The sequence below is a fragment of the Suricata suricatta genome, chromosome 3, assembly GCF_006229205.1.
Source record: "Suricata suricatta isolate VVHF042 chromosome 3, meerkat_22Aug2017_6uvM2_HiC, whole genome shotgun sequence".
Taxonomy (NCBI): domain Eukaryota; kingdom Metazoa; phylum Chordata; class Mammalia; order Carnivora; family Herpestidae; genus Suricata; species Suricata suricatta.
Genome location: NC_043702.1, coordinates 149680326 through 149692597, shown reverse-complemented (window position 1 = coordinate 149692597; position 12272 = coordinate 149680326). Strand labels below are relative to the sequence as shown.

The 12272-nt window shown below is 52.5% G+C and overlaps 1 protein-coding gene and 1 long non-coding RNA gene across 4 annotated transcripts in view; one reads left to right on the top strand and one right to left on the bottom strand.

The window, feature by feature from the left end:
- Nucleotides 1-3924, bottom strand: part of SOX13 (SRY-box transcription factor 13) — a 46657-nt gene extending 42733 nt beyond the window's left edge. For both annotated transcript variants that reach the window (XM_029935536.1, XM_029935537.1), the window contains exon 1: nt 3360-3924. The gene's annotated coding sequence lies outside the window, so the exon portion shown is untranslated. The remainder of the gene's footprint in view (nt 1-3359) is intronic.
- Nucleotides 3925-6112: 2188 nt separating this feature from the next.
- Nucleotides 6113-11859, top strand: LOC115286775. Of its 2 annotated transcripts, XR_003906264.1 has the most exons (3): nt 10100-10181; nt 11403-11446; nt 11529-11859. It is a non-coding gene; the product is annotated as an uncharacterized LOC115286775 (long non-coding RNA). The 2 variants fall into 2 exon arrangements; XR_003906263.1 differs by lacking the exons at nt 10100-10181; nt 11403-11446 and adding an exon at nt 6113-6150.
- The last annotated feature ends 413 nt before the right edge of the window (nt 11860-12272 follow it).

Sequence of the window (12272 nt, the reverse complement as noted above, 5' to 3'; positions counted from 1 at the left end):
CCCCCATCATTTCCCTCCCCTGTGGGCAACTGGGATGACCTGTTTCTTGTATATTAAACACTCTGTTAAAATCATAAATCAGATCATGTCACTCCTCTACTTAAAACTCTCCCCAGGTCTCCCCATCACCCTGGCCATAAAATCCAGGCTCACCAGTCCTACCACGTCCTATGTGACCAGACTCTTGCCCTCCTCTGATTTCTCCCCCTCTAGCCACATTGCTGTTGCAACACTTGATCTGGCCTCAGGGATTTTTCATTTGCTGTTCCCTCAGGTTGGAATCCTTTCTTCTGCTCTTTGAGGCGCTGGCTCCTTATCCCTCAGGGCTCCCTCTGAGCCATCCTCCCACAGGGGCAGGGCGGGCAGCTTTCACTGGCTTCCAATCTAGGGCCACCCCTGCCTGCCTCCGAGTGCACATCCTCTAGCCTGGGGCCCTGCTGTATTTCTTCCACATCACACAGGGTCTAATGTAGTCTTGGTTACTTATTTCAAGTTATTTATCGTCTCCTACTAGACAGGAGGCTCCATGAGGGCACACACACTTCCTGCCATGAGGGCACACACCCCTAAAGCCATGTTGCCTAGCACAGAAGAGGTTTTCAGCAAATTTCTGTTGAAGGAATGAATGGGGGGACTGAGGTGCTGGTCCTTATCACTGAAAACAGCCCTCTGGCAGGATCTCCAAGCACCAACCTGGCCACTGTCCCTCATGCCCGGGATGGGGGCTAGATAGGGTATCAGAGAAACAGGAGCCCATTGTCCAAGGCAGCATCCACCTGCTTTCTTCCCTCCTGTCACCCAGCTCATCCCTTACTGGTGCTGTGCCTTTGCAGTGTCCAGAATCAGACCAGGGGCCTGTGACAAACCCAAACTCTTAGAAAATACTCTAACTGCAAGTGCAAAGTCGAAGATGAAACTTTGCCTCCAGTCCACCCAGGCAGCTGGGATATTCCAGGTTCCCAAGTGAGCGCCAGCAGCAGGTGACCCAGACGCTGCCCAGGGAGCAGAGGTCCCCCAGGAACAGCCTAGCCCAATCCCACCTGACTTCCCCTCCCCCACCCACCCCTCCCCCACGGCGCCCCAGACACCTGGGCTCCTCTCTCCAGAAATTCACCCAGCTCCAGAGAGACAAATGCACATCCAATCCTGAGCCAGCAGCCAAAGCCAGGGTCCTCAGGGGACACCCCTGTGGAGCCCCTTCCTTCCTGGGGCCTGATTTCCACGGAGAGAAGACTGCAGGTGGGCCAAGATTATTTTTTAAGAATGAGGAAAAGGAGGGAATAAAATGCTTTTCATGAAAACTGTGAAATAATGGGGGAGGGGGTGGAGAGCATGAGAGGAGGTGATAAAAGACTTAAGAGGGAAGTAGACAAGGAGTAGAGAGAATCAGAGAAGTCAACTTCCGGAAAGGGTGGGAAGAGGTGGGAGGCTTCTTCTCTCCCAGAAGTGGACAATTGTGATAATGGATTAAAGGAGCACAATCCCAAAGTGCTCTTCTGGGCTCTGTACAAGGTCAGTTAAGTGATAATGACAATAACAGCTGACATTTCTCCTGCACTTACTATGTGCCCTGTTCCATGAGACTCAGACAAGCAAACCGAGGCGCACAGCAATAACATTAAATTACTCAAGATCAAGTAGCCAGTGGCAGGATCTAGGATCTACTTCCGGAGCTCCTGGCTCTTAACCACTGAGGTTTACTGGTTTTCAGTGGTCCCACTTGGGGGGAAGGGGACCCTCTATCCTTCTGGAGTTCATGCCTCCCAAACCATTTTTGCTTAATTGATTATCAGAGGCCAGTTTCAAAGATGTGTGCATAATTCTGCCCATTCCGCAGAGGGGAAATCCTGTAAAATTTAAAGGACTCGCCTGAGCTCATGCTGCCCATAAGAGAGGAATTAAAACCAAAGTGCGCTGAACCCGGCATCTGGAGCACCACTTCCTAAGGGAGCATCATTGAAACCCGGTTCTTGAAACTCCGCCCAGAACCGCAGCATCTCCTCTTGGCTTTGGCCAGACCCTTTCGCGAGAGCCGAGGCGCCCTGCCCGGAAATTCCCACAGAGTCACCGCGAACTTCCCAGGAAAACTCCTCGGCTTCCTGCAAGCCCCTGTCACGGAGGCGGCAGCCAAGAGCGCCGCTGGAGTCCTTGCAGCTGCCGTCGGCCCTCCCGGGGGGCGGGAGCAGCAGCTCGAGCGCTCGGGGTCCTCCCGGAAAGGTCCAGGGCTGAAGTTCAAAATGCACTTCCCGCCCAGGCCCGGCTAGCGGCCCCGCCCGGGACTCTACGGCAGCCCCCACGTCTCTCGCCCTCCCCAGCCCCGGAGAAGTCACGGAGTCCCTCCAGCCTGCAAGGCCAGGCGGGCAGCCGGGAAAATCCCGCGGGCCATCCCTGCGCGTCCAGGGACTCGCAGCAGCCGGAGCGCGCGCGCGCGCGCGCGCGCACACACACACACACACACACACACACGTACACGTGTGTGCGCGCGCCCGCTAGTGTGTACAGCCGCCTGCGCGCACACGTGTGTGTGTGTGTGTGTGTGTGTGTGTGTGTGTGTGTGTGTGTGTGTGTGTGTGTTTACGTACGGAACGCGCGGGGTGGGAAAACAATGGCGAGCCGCTGGGAAGGGAGCGACCGGCCCCCTCCCCACATCCCCGCCTCCCTACCCCCAGGCAAGATTCGCTTAGCCGGGAAATCAGAATGCGGAGATTCACCTTCAACAGCAAAGGCGGGAGGTGGGGGGTGGCGGGTGGCGGGTGGGAAGGAGGAGGCTACGGTGGGAGGTGGGAAGGGGTGAAACAGGAGCGGCCGGAGCAGAAAACAAACAGGAAGCAGTGCCCGGCCGGTCCGCTGGGGTGCGAACCCGGCAGGGAGGGAAGGACTGCGTGGCCAGCCCCACGCACCGCACCAACCAGGGCGGGGGTGGATCTGCGTCTGGGCGCCCGCACCCGAGTCCCACGCGGGGCGCGCACAGGTCGCCTCCGCTTCCCGCTGGGAAATCCTCGAACTGGGCGCCAGGACAGGCTGGTGAGAAAACCCCAGTGCCCGTGCCCCCCGGCCGGTCGGCGGGGAGCGGGGGCTCCCCAAGGCTGGCTAAACGTGGTGCGCACAGCCCCCCACAACCCGCACGGCCTTACCAGGCTGCAACCCCTCTGCACAGGGACCCGGGTCGGCCCGAGAGGAGCCGCCACTGGCCGGCGTTGTTGGGGGGCAGGTGGGGGTCCGTTCCTTCTCGAAAAACTTTGCAAAGGATGGAAACTCGCAGGGACGAGAGCCGGCTTGTGCCCAGAAACGCGGGGGCACGAGTGTCAAACTTCGGAGCGCTGGGGAGAAGGGCGCAGCGGCGGAGGGGGCGCACTTACTACTCGGCCGGGCGCCGGGCTCCGCGCTCCTGCTCCTGTTCCTCCTCCGAACGGTCCTCGCGGCTGGCAGCCCGGGCTTCCCGCTCACATGCCCCGGCGACGCAGCTGACCGGCGCGCGGGGCTGGGGCGGCTGGGCTGGGAGGAGGCACGCCCCCCGCCGTGGGCCGGGGAGTCGCTCGGGACTCGTGGCCACCCTGGGTCCGCGCCCCACCGCCGGCCGGCGTCCCGGGCGGAGAGCTCGGTTCCGGCCGGGCGGCGCCCTCCGCCGAGCCAGGCCTCTCTCTGCACTCTGCCCTCTGCCCTCTGCTCGCGGCCGTCTCCCTGCCTTCCACCGTCCTGCTCCCGGACTCGCCGGGACGCTGCGCCGGCCCGCCCGCCCGGCTCTCCGGCTCTCCCGCTCCGCGCCCGGGCTCGGTCCCGAACCAGGGCCTCGGCGGCTGCCCGCTGGACCCGGGCTCAGACCTGGGCTCGCAGCTCCTGGCCCGGAGTTCCAGGACCCGCCACTTGCACAGTTCAGTTCGAGCCGGGACCGGGAGCAGGGCGCTCGCGGCTCGCTGCTGCGAGGCGACTCCACAGCCTCTGAGGAGAAAGAGGGAGGGAGACAGAGAGCGGGCAGGGGGAGGAGGAAGAAGGAAGGGTGGGGAGATGGGGAAGGAGGGAGGGACAGAGAGTTCCCTCCTCCTCCCTGCAGCCAGGTCCATCCAGGCATCCACAGCTGGAAACCTTGGTCGGAAAGGGGAGGGCGGCGGGGGAGGGCGAGAATCGAAGACAGAGGTGGGTTACGCCCCCTCCCACTGCTCAGGTAGGAGGGTCGCTAACCGAGAATCCTCACTCCTTAGAGCTAGACCCAAGAAAGAAGTAATCCATCCAACTCTCTGCCTCCTTGTCCTCCAGTCAGCCAGAATTTAGGGTTTCGGACCCTGTTTCTGAACCTCCCTTAGGACCCTCATCCCACTTGCAGCTCTGCTTCCTAATGCCTCAGACCATTTCCTGGCATCTGGCACTCTCTCAGGTGCTCTTTTTTTCCCCCCTTGAGCTGTTCTGTATAAAGGAGTGGATTCCTTTAATTCAAAGTATTTATTAAATGCCTACAATATGCCTGGCCCAGCAGGGCGCTGGGGAAGCAGAATGAATGAGAGGGTGCCCCTGCCCTTTCTAGATTCCCATCTTGTGAAGAAGATGAGTGAACTTAATTACAGAGAAGTGGAAGAGTGCCAAGATCAGACCAGCCCAGGGGGCCTGGGGACCACCGAGGGCACTCCCGTGCGGGACAAGGATCAGAGTCTTCTTGGGGAAGTGTTCTCTGAACTGGGGCTCAGAAAGGAGAGCAGGTGAAAGGAGTATCAATCAGGAAACCGCAGAGACCCGTGCCAACAGTGTAGGTGGCCAACCTCTCTCCAGCAGGTGATGGTCAGCCAGGCTCCTGAGACCCTCTGAGGGCTTTGGATTTCATCATTCCCCGCAGCCTTCCTTACCTACCTCCTTTTATTCATCTTTTAGGTCTCAGCCCAGATATCAGTTCTTCCAGATGCATTTCTTGACAGCCCAATCTGGGTCAGATGCCCCATCTTAGCACAGGCTCCAGCAGCCTCCGGCCCCCCCTCCCCCAGGTTGTAGGTAGTGTGGTCATTGTTCATTTGTGTGGCTCCCCTCACTGGACTCCAAGCTCTCTGAGAGCATAGATGTCCGGCTCGCCATTACCTCCCAGGTGCCTAGTGAGGGCTTAGCAAAGAGCAGGACCTTGATAAAAAATCGTTGCCATTGGTCGATTGAAGGGACTCTAAGGAAGGACACTGAGGGATTCTAAGGAGGGCATCTAATGAGATCAGTCTAGCTGGAGGCGGGGAGGCCAGTGACCAGACAGTGGTAGTGACCAGGGTAAAAAGGACACAGGCCAGAGGTAAGCTAGGAATAGGGAGGATGGAAAGAAGGGAGCAGGGGGGTGAGGCGGAACGAGTCAATATTAACTCTAGCGTCCGGCTTTTGGATGACTGGAGGAAGCCATTTCAGAAACCAGGAGTCACCCAAGTGCCACCAAGCCTTTCCTCTTCCCAGCCAGCATGCCTGTGTTTTCCAGATGCCTGGCTGTTTTCCTCTGGCCCCAGATCCGCTGATCAGCTTCAATGGGCACCTCCACTGGGGGTCCCTCACTGTCCTTTGCCACAGCAGAGTGAGAGAGGAAGTTGGGGTGCCTAGGTGGCTCAGCTGGGTGAGCGTCTGACTTTGGCTCAGGTCATGATCTCATGGTTCGTGGGTTCGAGCCCCACATCGAGCTCTGTGCCGAGCTCTGTGCTGACAGCTCAGAGCCTGGAGCCTGCTTCCTATTCTGTGTCTTCCTCTCTCTCCCCCTCCCCCTCTCATGCTCTGTCTGTCTCTGTACCAAAAATAAATAAAACATTTAAAAATTTTTTAAATAAATAAACGTTAAGATTTTTTTTAAAAAAGGGAGAGTGAGAGGGGAAGGACAGAGACATGGATATAGACTCGCCTCTTTCCAACAGCCCGCATCCACTATATCATACCGTATCGGCAACCACCCTTCCCCATCACTGCCGCCGGATTGAAATATTGGCTTTTTTGGTTTTTGTCTTACTTTCTGTTAATTTTTAGCATATCAATAAATACTTTTTTCACTCATCAAAAAAAATTTTTTTAATAAAAAAAGAAAAATAATTTTTTTGTTTCTGTTTTTAGTAATCTCTGCACCCAGCATGGGGTTGGAACTCATGACCTGAGATCAAGAGTTGTGTGCTCTTCTGACTGAGCCAGCCAGCTGCCCCTGAATTATGTGTAAGTATCTGCCTACTACTATCTTACACACAGTGAGATCATATACATATACAATTCTATTTTCATGTACAATATCTATTTGTACCTTATCCCAGTTCTCTGAGGTTGGTATCATTATTCTCATTTTATTTTTTTAAGGTTTATTTATTTGAGAGAGAGAGAGCACTTGCCTGAGTAGGGGAAGGACGGAGAGAGAAGGAGAGAGAGAGAGAATCCCAAGCAGGCTCTGTGCTGTCAGTGCAGAGTCCAACTCAGGGCACAAACTCACAAACTGTGAGATCATGACCTGAGCGGAAACCAAGAGTTGCACACTTAACTGACTGAGGCACTACCCCCCATTTTAGAGGAAAGAAGAATGAAGCTCAAGGTCATGGCCAGTAAGTGATGGGAGGAAGTTGTTTGACTGAAGATTCTAAGCCATTCTATACATCATTTCCTGGTGATGCCCATCAAAATGACCTATTTGACCTAGTCGGCCACTCCGTCCTTGAAACACTCACTTCCGGACTCTACACCCCCCTAAATTTCTTCTGACCTTACTGGTGGCCCTTTCTCAGTCTTCCTTATTTATATTCCTTCCTCCCCCTTATCTCTGGGTCAGTGTCTCCCATGGGCTCCCTTCTGCATCTCATTTTCCTCTCTACCTTCCCCCATAGGTGACATTTTATGTTTCCATAGCTTTAAATACCAGCTACGTGCTGATGATTCTCCCAATTTTTTATGTAAATCTCCAAGACTGCTTAGTGCACCTCCGACTCCTGTATCTGACCACACACTTGACATTTCTACCCAAGGGTCTCACACACATCCTAAACTTATCATGTTCCAAAAGTGGATCTTTAACCGCCTCCGCCCAAGCCTGTACTATTTTTCCCATCTCAGGAAATGGTTCCACCAAGAGGTTTGAGCCTCAAATCTAGGAGTCCTTCTTGATTCTTTCTATCCACCCAAATTGGTGAGTGCTGTGGCCCTATCTCCACAAATATGTCCCAGTCTTCGCCTTCTGTCTTCACTGTCCCCCACCCTGGCCTGGGCCATCCTTCTCTCTCAGCTAGATCCCCACAGCCCTATTGCTTCGGAGAACTGAGCCGACCTGCAGCCACGTAATTTAACTAAGGCAGCCTACAGCGACATGACTTTAATATTTGTTCCAGAAATTTCTTGCCCAGGAAGATAAGCCCGTAAACCAGTAAATAATTTTATTATTTGCTCAAGGAACTTCCTGAAAATCAATTTATCTGAACAATAGACTGCTCAAACAACTCCCTTCTCCGGACAATCCTTCGCTTAACCTGGCAAACCACTAGCTTATCAAACAATTGTTTATTTTTCAAGACCCTCCCCTCACTTGTATCCTCCAATCCTGAACTATTATCTTACAAATTTGGCCCAATCCCAATCAGATCTCCATATTGAAAGATCTGCCTTTACCCAGACTTCAAGCCCTATAAATATCTCTTTACCTGGAAAGCACTTCCCCAAACACTGCTCTTCCCAGAGCAGCCTCCTTTCATCCTCTGGTCTCAACATAAATGTTCCTTTCTTTATCTTCCCTTCCCCACCTCCCCTCACCCCCAAGCATCTCCACACTTTATTCTCCTGCTCATGGCCCATTTGCCTCCTTCACAGCACTCACCACAATTGGGTAGTTATTTTATCTGTTCTGTTTCCGTGTATGTGTGTGTGTGTGTTTCCTGTTTCCCTTTTAGACTGTGGGCTCTGTGAGGGAAGAACCTTGTCTGCTCTATTTTCCATTTAATTTCCAGAAGCTCTTGTAGATGCTCAAAACATATTTGCTGAAGGAATGAGTTTGGCTCCAGCGAGTGTGATCTCCAATCCACTCCATGTGGCTGCCAAGCCCTCCTGTGGTGGGGGCTGTGGTGCCCAGGGGTGCTGGGGTTCCGCACTGCTCCCTTTAACCTCCAAGGTTAGAGACAAAGGGGCCAATGCAAATGCCCATGGGAGTAAGAGGATTAAATTCACAGAATGGTGTGAATTGCTTTCCTCAGTGTTGCTGGAGCAGGTGAGGGGGAGAAAGCTCCAGAGAGAACATGAGCTGAGGAGCTGGAAGAAGGAAGGGGCAGTGAAATCCCTGTCTCGCTTTGCCTCAGGTCTTTCCTGCTTTTCCCTAGGCCGCTGGCATCTAACATTTTCCGTTTCTCTGTGAAGAGGAGGGTGCTTGTGAGTTGGGTCAGCTCTGAGTAGAAGCCCAGCCTAGTAGAGCTTTTCTGGGTACCAACTCTTCATCCTACGAGGAAGTGCAGGCTCCACACTAATAAGCCTGACACGGGGCTTGAACCCCAACAGTGAAATAATAACTTCGGCCAAAACCAAGAGTCCACACTTAATGGACATCCAAAGGAAGTGCTTTTCTGGAGATACATGCAGCCAGACTTGCCAGTCAGAAGCTCTGAGCCCAGATGGCCTTTGCGAACATTCCAGGAGCCACCTTTCGGAGTTGGGCCCTCCCTTCAGGCTTGGTGGGCCTCTACTCAGTTCTACTTGAATTTCCCTCAGAGAGTCCCACTTGGATGTGGAAGCAAATCAAGAAGATAATGGGTTGATTCACAGAATGTGAATCATTTGCCTATCAGAATCTGAAAATATAAAATCTTGAAGGAACCAGCTTTCCAGAACCATCTTCTCCATCTCCTCTCTTTGTGCACAGAAAGAAGAGGTATTTTGCCCAAGGCTGGCACTTAACACACATGATCTCCTTTGCTCTATTAACAGTTCTGTGAAGATGGGGACTGTCCCATTCTATAGAGGAGGAAAATGACACTCCAAGATGGGAAGGAAAGTTTCCACGATAGCACGGTGAAGTTTGGGAAGGGTCAACATTTGAACCGAGGTTTTCTGGCCCTCAAAGCCATGATTTTTCTGCTATACCATCCTGGTTTGCTTCTCAGAGGTCCTTAGAATTTGAACCATATAAATTAGCACTGGAATATTATTCAACAGCCTAGATTTTGGCCCAGGCCCTAGAACTAGAAACAGCTCTCTCCTCTTATGTGACAGTTGGCTTCCTGTCCCCCAACTGGAGGATTGTCTCCCAAGGACAGAGGACTGACCCCCAACACACTTGCATGCACACACACAGGGACCTCACTCAGTGTGCATGCTCCCCTAATGCCAGTGACTTGAGTCCTTTTTACACATGCACGCGTGTGCGCGCGCGCACACACACACACACACACACACACACACACACACACACTCTTCCAAAACTTCTCTACTCCATTCTTCCCATGTTTAGCTACCATGAGGAACTGAGCTTGGGGAAGAGGGATGAGTATCACTTCTCACCTCCAGAGCTAGCAAAGATTCTCTCCCTGTAAATTTAACTATTAATAGTCCTAAACACTGGGGGCAAAAATCAGGCCCCGTGTCTTACTAACCAATTTGGAATGGGTGCAAAGGCAGGGCCACCTCCCTCTGAGGGTGCCCACACACAGGCTCACGGACAGTTTGTCACCACACAATGGCTGTTTTCTTCTCTCCCATTCCTTCCCACAGAGGGGGGCCTTGGGCCCCACCTGAACCAGCAGCTGACGGAGGGAGGGAGGGTATTCCCTTCCCAGGATACCCGGGAATTTAGGAAACCCAGAGGTGGCCTCCTCATTCTCCTCCACCCCCCACCACCTGGTTTCTAGTGCCCCACCCCCATCACCTAACTTTTTTTTCAACCCTCTTTCCTGTCTCGAGGAGACCTAGATCCTCATCCTGGGAGGGACTGGCAACAATTAACAAAGGCACCATGGAGTAAAGACAATTAACAATCCAGAAAAGAGGGGAAAGAGAGGCTTTGTTCTGGTCTCCATGGCAACGGGGGGGGGAGGGACGAAGGAAGAGGAGGAGGAGGAGGAGGAGGAGGAGGAGGAGGAGGAGGAGAGGCCATCCAGAGAGGCTGATACTTTCACTTTCCTTTCATCCTTCCCCTGTCCCGCCCCCTTGGGTTTCTGCCAGGGAGACAGGGGATCTGGAAGAACACAGGACTGGGACAGGCCCAGTCTGCAGGCTGGAGATGCAGGGTGGGTGACGGTAAGGTTCACGCCCTAGCTAAGAACTCACCCGGCTAGAGAGAGCACCTCGGGGGCCTGAAGCAAAGGCATCCTCCCCTTCCTTCTTTTCTGAAGGGCTTATCTTGGGCCCAGAACTGTAAGCAAGTCTCGGCTCTGGACAGCTTGTGGTCAAAAGGAGCTTGAGTGGCTGTAGCTGCTTCCTTCCTGATCAGAGTCAGGGACAGGGCTGACCTCCGCAACTTGCAGGGCCCACTGCAAAATGTTAGGTAGCACCCCCTGCTGCAAAGTTATTAAGAATTCAAGATGGCAGGAGCAGAGCAGCACGTCAGGCGCAGGGCTCTTCCAAGCACGGGGTCCTGTGCAACTGCACAGGCTGAATACCCATGAAGCTGGGCCTGGGCTCTGTGTGCCTGCCCAGTGTGCGTGTGCATGTGCATGTGCAAGAGGGAGAGAGAACACACACTTTGGGGCAAATCTTTCCTTCCTGGATTTCTATTTCCTCAACTATTCACAAGGATATTGAACGAGGTGATCTTTGGCTGGCTGTTCTGTGGGTCTGTTTCCTCTCCTCCAGGATAAGAGGAGGATTTTTCAGGCTTCTTTCTGCCGCACACAGTTCTGAACTCCACCTCGGGGCGGGAGAGAAACCAAGTATAGAAAACTCATTCCCAGGTGCTCTGGTGTCCAGTGCTCCCGGGCTTCCCTGCTTGGAAAAGGCAGAAGATGATGAAATATTAAGCTCCAAAACCCTGCTAGGGATCATGCTGTTGGTTTAGGGGGTGATTGGAAGGCACCTTACGTCTCACAGGTGCATCTAGCCAGAGAAGAAGCTTCTTGGCATGAGAAGCCAGGCGCACCAGCCCCGCCTCATGGCTGGGCCTCTCCATTAGCCACAGGAGACTGCCTGCCAGGATCTTTCTTGTTCCCAGCAACCCCAACATCATGAGAGAAAATAGGCTATAGACTCTAGAACCTTCTCGTTCTAGGACTCAGCCTTGTTGCCCTGTGGGTCCAAGAAAAATGAAGAATATTAATCAGAAACTAAAATCAAGGAGAAAAAACATCTGTTCTGTCAGACGCCCTAAACCAAGCAAGAGGTTAAAGGCCCTGCTCTCTGCCTTCATGTCTCTGCCTGGAGAGGCCCCTGTCAGGTATTCTGTGAGGCCGTCCTTGCAGGGATGCTATTATGGGCTGACCTGTGTCTCCAAATCCATCTGTCCTAACCCCCAGGCCCCCAGAAGGTGACTATACTTGGAGACGGGACCATTACAGAGGTAACTAAGTTAAAATGGAGTCTTAGGGTGGGTATGTAAATCAATAGGACTGCTGTCCTTCTAAGAAGAAATTTCTACACAGACACACAGGGAGAAGATGGCCGTCTACAGACCAAGGAGGAAGGCCTGGGCCAGATCCTTCCCTCGTGGCCCTCAGAAGAAACCACCCATCACAGATTTCTGTCTCCAGAACTAGGAGAAGATATATTTCTGCTGTTTAAGCCCCCCACCCCCCTATTCCGTGGCGCTTTATAAGGGTGGCAAATTAACATGGACGCTTAAAGGTTGGGAGGTCTGCACGACCTTGAGGCTGCCTGGGCTCACCGAGTGTGTGTCGAAAAGGGGGGTCGGCTTTTGTCCTAGCCTTGCTGTGTTATTTTAATTTGAAGCAAAATTGATCTATTACTCTCCTCCCCCGTAGCCTAGTCTTTTAAATTTTTTATTTCTTTTGGTATTGGTTTAACAGATTTTATTGTTTTAATCCCTTTAGTCTTTTATTTTTCTGGTTTTAATGATTTTACTTATCTCTGTCATTTTTAATCTCTGTTCCGTCTTTGTTCTAGCCATTTCATACTCTTTGCTTTTATTTCATCTTATCTTCTAGATTTATTGTTATTGTATTATCTTTTTATTCTCCATCTTTTATTTCTAACCTTTGCCTTATCGTGTCTTTGTTCTATCTTTTCATTTCTTTTTAGTTTATCTGGTTTATTTTTAGTTCATATTATCACTTTGCCCGCTGCCTCTCTTTCTTTCTTTCTTTTTTTTTTTTTTACTGTTTTTACCGTCTTTTTATTTGTTCTTAGTTTACTTTATCTTTTTATTG